Consider the following 11,434-nt stretch of genomic DNA (forward strand, 5'->3'; position numbering starts at 1 on the left):
TATTCAGACTGTCTTACAAATTTTTCGGGACATTCAACCAAAACTAAACATAAAACAAAGTATCCGAATGTATCTTCAGTACATTTGCCTGTGCCCCATGATGAGGGGTTGCCTGTTCCTGTCTGTAACTTGCCGGCCGCGGTGGCCGTGCGGTTCTGGCGCTGCAGTCCGGAACCGCGAGGCTGCTACGGTCGCAGGTTCGAATCCTGCCTCGGGCATGGGTGTGTGTGATGTCCTTAGGTTAGTTAGGTTTAAGTAGTTCTCAGTTCTAGGGGACTTATGACCTAAGATGTTGAGTCCCATAGACCTCAGAGCCATTTGAACCACTTTTTTGTCTGTAACTTGAAAGCCACGGAACCAGACACCATGTCAAGTCAATCAGAAAGTATTGAACATGTAGAAGAGGACTGCCCTCAGTATTATGACAGTTCATCTCAGTTCTTTAACGAAAATGAATTCAACGATTTGGTTCGCGATATAAAACTTTCGAAACAGCAAGCTGAACTCTTTGGGTCGAGACTGCAACAACGGAACCTTCTAGCTCCATGGGCAAAAATATCCTGTTTCAGATCGAGAGGTGCTTCCTTCGGTCAATATTTTGATATGCAGAATTCAGTGTGTGTATGCAGAGATGTCAATGGTCTGATGATGCAGCTACGTGTACAACATAATCCCCAAGAGTGGCGACTATTTGTTGACTCCAGTAAAACCAGTTTGAAAGCAATACTACTGCATAATGGCAATGCATTTCCATCGGTACCTTTGGTTTACGCAATAGGCATGGAAGAAACTTATGAAACCATGGCTTTGCTGCTAGAGGAAATCAAATATAAGGATAATGAATGACAGCTTTGCTGTGATTTAAAAGTTGTTGTACTCTTTACAGATTTACAGGATGGATTCACGAAATACTGCTGCTTTTTGTGCCTTAGGGACAGCCGTGACACCAAGAATCGCTATAAAGTCAAGGTATGGCCTATAAGGAAGTCATATGTTCCTGGAAACGTAAATGTGAACAAAACCCCATTGGTTGAGCCTGACAAAATCATTTTGCCTCCCCTTCATATCAAGTTTGGCCCTATCAAAAAGTTTGTAAAAGCTCTGAATAAAGGAGGTAAGGCCTTCAGTCAATCAAAAGAAAAGTTTCCCAAATTATGTGAGGAAAAGATGAAAGAGGGTATATTTGTTGTACCACAAATAAGAAAGAGCCAACGTTTGATACCAAACTCACAGATATCCAGTTAGCTGGTTGGTCTTCTTTTAAAGCAATTGTGAAGGGCCTTTCGGGTAACAGAAAAGTAAAAAAACTATGTTACCAGTGTGAATGATCTGTTGGACAACTATAAGAACATGTGGTGTAGAATGTCGCTTGAAATTCACTTTTTACATTCTCACCTTGATTTCTTCCCGGTAAATTTGGGACCCGTAATGCTACGGTCGCAGGTTCGAATCCTGCGTCGGGCATGGATGTGTGTGATGTCCTTAGGTTAGTTAGGTTTAAGTAGTTCTAAATTCTAGGGGACTGATGACCTCTGAAGTTAAGTCCCATAGTGCTCAGAGCCATTTGAGCCATTTTTGGGACCCGTAAGCGATGAGCATGGTGAACGCTTTCACCAAGACATTCTTACCATGGACCACTGTTTACCAATGCCGTTGGAAGCCTTCCATGATGGGTGACTACTGCTGGGGGTCTTGTTAGGGAGAGTGATGAAACGGCAAACAAAAGAAGAGCTCCGTCGCTCATTTTTCAAAAACCAATGAAAATATCTTCTGAACTAATTTGGACCTTTTATTGGCATCGTGCCCGTATATACATACAAAATAGTATTGATTTCAAACGTTCTGCATTCATATTTTTGTTTGACTTAATTGTGTCAATTTTCGCTATTGCCATTTTTTATTCTGTTGTATATCTAGAAAATGTGACGTCACAGAGAAAAACTGATTTCACCAGTGTATTCAGCACCCCAAAATAAGGTAAATCCACCCATGTACACACTAGATTCAGAAAGAGTTTAAATTTGTTAACTAGTATGTTGTTGTTGTTGTTGTGGTCTTCAGTCCTAAGACTGGTTTGATGCAGCTCTCCATGCTACTCTATCCTGTGCAAGCCTTTTCATCTCCCAGTACCTACTGCAACCTACATCCTTCTGAATCTGTTTAGTGTATTCATCTCTTGGTCTCCCTCTACGATTTTTACCCTCTACGCTGCCGTTAACTAGTATAATTTCTATATATTTACTAAGATGGTATCTGTTCTGTCGGACATGTCCGAAAGAACAGATACCATCTTAGTAAATATATAGTTAAGGCTCACCGGCCACCTGATCATCTTCTTCTTCTGTGCGAATGCACAAACAGTGCCCGAACTCTTACGGGAATCGGCAACGCGCCGCGAGTAATGAGTATAACGGGCGGGGGCACTACGAATGTAGTGTGGGACGATACGTTGAGAATGTGGGTTTCGCGGGAGGCGTGCCAGAGATAAATCCCTGCAGTAGCGTTATCCTCTGTGTCCTCGGTGGCTCAGATAGATAGAGCGTATGCCATGTAAGCAGGAGATCCTGGGTTCGAGTCCCGGTCGTGGCACACATTTTCATCTGTCTCCGTTGACGTATGTCAACGCCCGTAAGCAGCTAAGGGTGTTCATTTCATAGTATAATTTCTTCAGAGGACGTGGCTCGCCGGTCGCTCCACGGCTGAGAAACACAAACTGGTTTTTGTTGCACACGCATACTCCGCTGGAGGGTGGCGCAGTCTGCTGCAGGCGCCTCCCTACACGCTTGCCGCCAGGACACTTCCGTACCGAGAAACAGATTTGTGCTGCACGCGGCGTGGGAAACAGCGCCAAACGCTGCCCGCCCCGCTCCACCCAGACAGCGGCCTTCAGTACAGCTTCAACTACTCTGTGTGAAAGATGTTGTGGCTTGGCGAGACAACCAAGCCACTATGAGGAAGCCGAAAGGCACGGGTTTAAGCTCACGCAGGCTGGCGTGAGGTCTGGAACAGGACAAGGTAATTAATATAGCCAATAACGTACGTAGCTGCCGGAATACTTAACTTTAATCCACAATTGGTGAACATCGCTCACGCAGGCTGGCGTGAGGTCTGGAACAGGACAAGGTAATTAATATAGCCAATAACGTACGTAGCTGCCGGAATACTTAACTTTAATCCACAATTGGTGAACATCGCTCGTGACGGTACATGTTTTACAGCATCAATAGTGACTGGTAATGGCGCGTTGCTAGGTCGTAGCAAATGACGTAGCTGAAGGCTATGCTAACTATCGTCTCGGCAAATGAGAGCGTAATTTGTCAGTGAACCATCGCTAGCAAAGTCGGCTGTACAACTGGGGCGAGTGCTAGGAAGTCTCTCTAGACCCACCGTGTGGCGGCGCTCGGTCTGCAATCACTGATAGTGGCGACACGCGGGTCAACGTATACTAACGGACCGCGGCCGATTTAAAAGCTACCACCTAGCAAGTGTGGTGTCTGGCGGTGACACCACAAAAGGGGCGGCAGTGACACGTATAATTCCTTGTTTGCCACAAGCCGTGTGCCCGAGTGGTTCTAGGCGCTTCAGTCCGGAACAGCGCCACTACTACGGTCGCAGGTTCGAATCCTGCCTCGGGCATGGATGTGTGTAATGTCCTTGGGTTAGTTAGGTTTAAGAAGTTCTAAGTTCCAGGGGACTGATGAGCTCAGATGTTAAGTCCCATAGTGTTCAGAGCCATTTGAACCATTTTGCCACAAGCATTTGCAGTGACACCCATTCTTCCTTGTTTGTCACAAGTATTTGCTGTTTATTTCCAAATATATTGCCGTATCTGAGCCTGTGGTTCGGCAGGGACCTCGGACTACAGTTTAAATTACTGCGAGTGAAATGAGCAGCAGTGACATTTGTAATTACTCGTTTGTCACAAATATTGGGCTTTTTATTTTCGAATACGCCGCTAGATCCGAGGGAGTGGTCAGGCAGGAACATAAGACGTCAGCTTTTAATTTGACGTCTCCAACCACACGATCACGCTGCACATTGACGCGCCAAAAACAGCGCGGACAGGTGCGCGTGCTAGCTACAGAGAGGCTTTGCGCATGCGCAATGTAAGGTAAGGGTGCTGACTGCGAAGTCTCGTATATTACTTAAACATACTAGATTAAAGATAATACTTGTTATCAAACATAACTGAAGCATAAATTTCACTAACAGCAACGTTGGATTCAAAATGTGTTCAAACGTGTGTGAGTTTTTAAGGGACGAAACTGCAGATGTCATCGGCCCCTAGGCTTACACTCTACTTAAACTAACTTAAACTAACCTATGCCAAGAACAACACACACACCCATGGCCCCATGCCCTAAGGAGGACTCGAACTTCCGGCGGAAGGGGCCGCGCAGTCAGGGATATGTCGCCTCTAACCGTGCGGCCACACCGCGTGGTCTTTGAATTGAGATTTCATATAGAAGTTACAATATCATTCACTGCAGTTGAATGCCGACCTGTATTACAGTGGACTAACTCCGTTTAGGATTCGCATCCTCGTATGCAATGGATATTTACAATAGCCAATCCTTTGCTATTACGTTCGATCTAAATACACTTATGCTCATAAATTTAGTATAATGCTGATACATGGTGAAACAGCGCTCTGGTGGGAGGTTTGCGGGTTTAAATCACCTTGGGGTATGACCATGCGGTGCATTTGACCTGTGGTCGTCGCACAGTGGCGCTGGTCGCAGTCAACATAGGCAGAGGTGTGTTGGTGCACGTCAGAGTACAGTGCAGCGTGTAAGGGCGCAGACGTTTTCAGACGTTTTCAGACGTGCTAATGGTGACTGTGTGTTGAAAATGGCTCAAAGAACACGTATTGATGACGTTGTGAGGGGTAGAATACTGGGGCGACTGGAGGCTGGTCAAACACAGCAGGTCGTAGCACGGGCCCTCCTGGTGCCAAAAAATGTGATATCAAGATTATGGCAATGATTCCAGCAGAAAGGAAACGTGTCCAGGCGCTACAGTACGGGACGTCCACAGTGTACAACACCACAAGAAGACCGATATCCCACCATCAGTGCCCGCAGACGGCCACGGAGTACTGCAGGTAGCCTTGCTTGGAACCTTACCGCAGCCACTGGAACAGTTTTCTCCAGACACACGGTCTGCAGACGACTGAACAGACAAGGTTTATTCGCCCGGAGACCTGCAAGGTTTATTCCATTGACCCTGGGTCACAGGAGAGCCCGTAAAGCCTGATGTCAAGAACACAGTACATGTTCACTGGAGCAGTGGTCCCAGGTTATGTTCACGGACGAGTCCAGGTATAGTCTGAACAGTGATTCTCGCTGGGTTTTCATCTGGCGTGAACCAGGAACCAGATACCAACCCCTTAATGTCCTTGAAAGGGACCTGTTTGGAGGTCGTCGTTTGATGGTGTACTGTGGGATTATGACTGGTGCACGTTCACCTCTGCATGTCTTTGACAGAGGAACTGTAGGTCAGGTGTGTGTGATTGGTGCGCGTACACATCTGCATGTCTTTGACAGAGAAACTGTAGGTCAGGTGTATCGGGACATCATTTTGCACCAGAATGACTGCCTTTTCAGCGGTGCAGTGGGTCCCACCTTCCTCCTGATGGATGATAACGCACGGCCCCACCGAGCTGCCATCGTGGAGGATTACCTTGAAACAGAATATGTCAGGCAAATAGAGTGGCCTGCCTGTTTTCCAGACCTAAACCCCATCGGGCACGTCTGGCATGCTATCAGTCGACGTATCGCTGCACGTCTTCAAACCCCTACGACACTTTAAGAGCTCCGACTGGCACTGGTGCAAGAATGGGAGACTATACCCCAGCAGCTGCTCGATCAACGGATCCAGAGTATGCTAACACGTTGTGCGGCCAGTGTACGTGTGCATGGTGATCATATCCCGTATTGATGTTGGGTTACATGCGCAGGAAACAGTGGCGTTTTGTAGCACATGTGTTTCAGGAAGGTTTACTCAACTTATACCGTGGACTTACAGATCTCTGTCGTGTGTGTTGCCTATGTGCCTATGCTATTAGCGCCAGTTTTGTGTAGTGCCACGTTGTATGGCACGACATTCTGCAATTATCCTTACTATGAGCATGAGCGTGTATTACACACATTGAACTACCGATACACATCAGTAAAAGATTCCTGTTCGCTTGCTCTTTTCATAAGATTTACAGGAAACATAATTGAGATAGTTGTCCACTTATCTGCTTTCAGTAGCAAATAGTAAACAATCACTAATATGGTTTGACTTTGTAGACAGATCCATATTCTCACTTCTGCTTGCATCATTTCATCACTGCGTCATGTCCTCCAAAGCGTTCCTTAAGTTTAGGAAACAGGTGAAAATCGGGTGGGGGAAAGTGAAGACGGTATAGAGTGTATGAAATGTATTCACAGTTGCGAATAGTGACAACCATCGGCTGTATAATGGATTGACGACATTGAAACTTTGTGCCAGACTGGGACCCGAACCCGCATATCGCGAGCGGTCGCCTTACGATTAGGCTACTTGAGCACCACTCACTGCCAGACCCAAACCTCCACATGTCCTCAATCCTGTGTCTACAGCCTATGACCGCAAATTCGTTATGTATATCCCCATAGAGAGGAGACGGTTTAATTGGAAGTCGCTGTAGGCGTAGGGCGCGGCAGATAAATACGATGTGTGTTGCTCAGAAGTACGATTCAGTGTTCCTTTGGTTATACGTGCGTGCAAACGTGGGTTTCACAGACTACTTGTTAAACTACCAGTGGTAAATAAGGAGGTTTATGACAGCTATTGACACTGTACGAGAGCCAACTGTGCTGACTTTTCCTCTGTCTTGAAAAGGATTTCTCCAAATGAAATCTTCACCCCAGTAGAGTGTTTCCTTCAATAAACAACTTCTCGTTGCATTCCTCTTTTCTAACGAAAACACACACCGCATCCTGCTCATGTGATATTTACGCCAATAGATGCTCCTCTATTGTGCAAAGAGTTTGGGTCTCGAACGAACTATATATAAAAAATTTAGAGCAAGTTCTTACACGTGGAGGTCGTAAGTTATCGAGAATTTTACTGACATGTAACTCAAGTGCAGCTTTAAAGAGCGAAAGCTGTCCCCACTATGTTGATCATAATGGCTAAAATTTCAGTACCCAAGCACTAGCTTCCCAGATACTGTTTAATTCAATGTGTCATTTTATTGTGGAAGAAGATATAATTTTGTATATTTCCAATTTATATTCAATTGCTGTAGCCTTGTGTAGCCTATTATCTCCTTCTTGTCAGACTTGCTATGTAAGCGTAAGTGTTTTTGCTGCCTATTCAAACACAATGAACTGTTGGAAGTCTTTGTGGTAAGGGTGTATGGCTGGTGCAAGAAAACAGAAATAATTTAATTTTGCTATGTACAAATTTTATTTGTTGCAAAGCCGTTTATTACATCGATGACTTCCCCACTGTAATGTCAGTGTTCAGCGGTAGTAGTAGGGGTAGCCGGCGGCGGCGTAAGGGTAGGCGGAGTAGGCGCTGACGGCGGGGTAGCCGAAGGCGCTGTAGGCGTAGGGGGCGGCGTAGGCGTAGTAGGCCTCGGCGCCCTTCAGGGTCTCCTTGGCCTTCTCCTGGGCGAACACGGCCGCCACCAGCAGGACTACGAGGAAAGAGCACACCTGCAAATTCAACAAGAAGAAAATAATTCCATTATACTTTCAAAATGTTTCAATTGGCACTAAGCACTATGGGACTTAACATCTGAGATCATCAGTCCCCTAGACTTAGAACTACTTAAACCTAACTAACCTAAGGACATCACACACATCCATGCCCGAGGCAGGATTCGAACCTGCGACCGTAGCAGTTGCTCTGTTCCGGACTGACTATTATACTTATTTAAGTATCTTTTATTGGTGGATGTGCGTGGCACGTGACAATGAAACATTGGTATTGTGGTAACCTCATTCGTGAATAAAGTTTTAAATACTGAATTACATATTTTGGCTCTGTTTCTGCCACCTTCAGTTTCAATACTTGACTTGTGCACGAGAGACAGGACACATTTTTGGGTCTTGTTATTGAGTTTACAAGTGACCAGAATGTCCTAAAATTTTCTAATTTTTCAAAAGGATACGGCAGTGAAAGTTATTGTAGCCTTCACATACAGCCCTTGTTAAAGATTAATGTACTTTCATTACGATTGCTCTCTCAACTTCCCTGAATTCACTTTTGTTGCCGGAGAGTGGTAGTCGCTGTTTTCGCAAGGTTCTCTGTATATAATACACATAGGTAGGTCCTTGCCATTTCTTACTGTGCTGGATACATGTATCTCTAGTGTGGACAGTGGGTGATGGTTTCTTTGTTTTAAGCACAGTTGTTCTGTGTTTGCAAATATGAACTACATGCTCTCAGATCATACTGTAAGTAGACAGCTAGAGATTGTGTCTCTGGTGAAAAAAACAGAAATCTCAGGTCATAAAATTTCACTCTTAGTTTTAGCCGTTAAATACAGAAGTCTAGACATCAAGGATTTTCTTTATTAATTATATTATTCTGCATTCATATCCTTAAACCTTTCAGCATTTTTATTCTGCAGTGACCATTAAAATGGAAGATAAATACGACGAAAAAATTCCTGCAGTTATGGGGCAAAAATATTCTTTACTAATTGAAGAATACAGAAGAGAAGATTGTGATGAGAATTGGTTGGGGTTGGGTTGTTTTGGGGGAGGAGACCAGACAGCGAGGTTCAAATGGTTCAAATGGCTCTGAGCACTGTGGGACTTAACATCTATGGTCATCAGTCCCCTAGAACTTAGAACTACTTAAACCTAACTAACCTAAGGACATCACACAACACCCAGTCATCACGAGGCAGAGAAAATCCCTGACCCCGCCGGGAATAGACAGCAAGGTCATCGGTCTCATCGGATAAGGGAAGTACGGGGAAGGAAGTCGGCCGTGCCCTTTGAAGGGAACCATCCTGGCATTTGTCTGGAGCGATTTAGGGAAATCACGGAAAACCTAAATCAGGATGGCCGGACGCGGGATTGAACCATCGTCCGCCCGAATGCGAGTCGAGTGTGCTAGCCACTGCGCCACCTCGCTCGGTTGATGAGAATGACAGCGGCATGTTGTTATGAGGTTATCAAACAACAAAAGAAGTGTATCATGTTGAAGACAGCTAACGTAACCACAGTTTCTCAGCGAACGTAACAACGACCATGTGTTTGAAGCTGAGCCGAATTAACCTAGTAGCGCTTGTACTTACGAAAGCCTTCATGATGTAGCGGCGTGTTGCGGCTGCGATGTGATGCCGATCAGCTGGCCTGGCCCCGTATTTATACTGGACACCGCCGACCTCGACCGACGACAACGCCCGCTGCAGTGCCGGACTCAGCGAAACGACCGCTTGCTGTGTCCTTGACTTGACGACAAGCTTCCAAAACTAATCACCCACCTGGCAATACAGAGCGCACTGCAGTTGCGTGGCGGTCACCGTGTCGCCCTGACACTTTATTCCTTGAAGACAGATGCCAACTTATTCTGTATGGACACAAATGTTACTCACTGTTACTGCAGTCTTTCCACTTGCTCGATTCCATTTGGATTGTGCAAAACAACCTCTTCCTACCAGTAGGTTATCGTATGTCCCTTAAATCATTAAAATGATTCGAAAAATCTACGAGCATGTCATTACCATTTTAATAGACGTCATAGGACAGTTACACTTAACTGTAGAGCTATGTATGTATGTACTTATCTACAAGGTGTCCCACTTATCTTGACCACCCTAAATAACTGTTTATCCAGATGTAAATTACAAAATGTTTCAGGCAAATGTTCTTTAGTCGTCAGGGGGACATCTATCAATATGATTGCCTTCTTTGTAGCTTTGTAAAAAAAAAAAAAACACAAAGATTTGAACAACGCTATGACTTTTCTAAATCGCACCCTGCATTTTTTATTCTGTAACTCATTTCCTCTTCTAAAGACCTATTCAAAAACGTATCACAGTGTACCATTCACTGAAACACAACGTTATTAATTACATAACACAACACTGACTTTGAGCCCGGGATCACAAACTCGTCGACTTGCTCGAGTTGTCAGAAAACAAATGAAAGCCAAGAAAAAGCATAACACAAAATTGACTTTGACTCTCCTGTACCACTGCCCAGGAGTAGAACATTCAGAGGTGCTCAAATGGTGACCTTGGACACCGATACACTGGTGCACTCGTTGAATGAAAGAATTATTTACTGCTTCCAGTGTTGCCTTCTGGAGAGAATTGCAAGCAATCTCGATACGTTCCTGCATGTCCTCTGGAGTTGTTGGAATATCGCGATAGACAGCGACTTTAATGCATCCACAAAGAAAAAAGTCCAGAGGATTTAAATCAGGAGACCTTGCAGGCCAAGTAACTGTTACTCCTCGAGCAATCCATCTGGCAGGATACCTTCGGTTCAGAACACGACGTGCACGCAAGGCATTATGTGATGGACATCCATCGTGTTGATAAGCAATCTGGTTCTTAGCTGCACTTCAATCAGAAGAGGAGGAAGAATTCGTTTGAGGAAGTTGGCATACGCTGTGTCGTTTAGACTACCATTGATGAAATAAGGGCCAATAATTGTAGTACCAAGCATCCCACACCAGATGTTAACTCTCCATTGACGCTGATGTTCCATCTGTCTAAGTCATCGTGGGTTGTCGCTGGACCAATAATGCATTCCCTGTTCCCTGTATTTACCTCTCCTTTGCTTGAGAAGGAACATACTTCGGTAAATAGAACATTGGAGAAGAAGTTCGGGTTGTCGAGGATTTGCTGCTGTGTCCACTGACAGAACTGTACACGATTCTGGAAACCGTACCCTTGCAATTCTTGATTGAGGTGTACGTGGTAAGGATGGAACAGGTGACGTGTAAGAATACGATGTACACTAGTTTTAGGAATGCCAGTCTCGTGTTCAAGCTGTCGTGTGCTCACATATGGATTCATAGCAACGGAAGCGAGAACAGTAACTTCGGCAGCTTCGTCTGTGCGAGTGCTACGACGATTGCGTTGTCGTGGGTTGAAACTTCCCGCTCCCTGAAGCGTCGCAACAAGACGAAAAAACATCCTTCAGGAAGGTGGATTCTTGTCAGGATATCGCTCTCTGTATAGTTCCGCTGCCTGCGTAGCATTTCGCCTACCTTGAACAACAACAACAATGAAAGAAACGTTTTGTCGATGCATTTTGTAGGAACGACAGCCTCTACTGTATTCCTACTCTACACAACAGTATTTAAAACGACTAAAGTACTGTAACAAATGTAACCGTATATAAGAAAATGGTATTGCAGTCACTGTTCTGCTAACTTACATTTTCCCATTAATGAGTAGCATTTCTACCTTCTCTTAGTTGGTGTAGATTCT

General features: G+C 44.9%; 1 long non-coding RNA gene across 1 annotated transcript; it reads right to left on the reverse strand.

Annotated features, from left to right (window-relative positions):
* Nucleotides 1–7,416: 7,416 nt before the first annotated feature.
* On the reverse strand, nucleotides 7,417–9,420 carry LOC124605144. Its single transcript, XR_006978608.1, has 2 exons — nucleotides 9,287–9,420; nucleotides 7,417–7,691 (listed from the first exon to the last, which is right to left on the reverse strand). It is a non-coding gene; the product is annotated as an uncharacterized LOC124605144 (long non-coding RNA).
* Between the last annotated feature and the right edge of the window lie 2,014 nt (nucleotides 9,421–11,434).

This window comes from Schistocerca americana, chromosome 3 (assembly GCF_021461395.2).
Source record: "Schistocerca americana isolate TAMUIC-IGC-003095 chromosome 3, iqSchAmer2.1, whole genome shotgun sequence".
Taxonomy (NCBI): domain Eukaryota; kingdom Metazoa; phylum Arthropoda; class Insecta; order Orthoptera; family Acrididae; genus Schistocerca; species Schistocerca americana.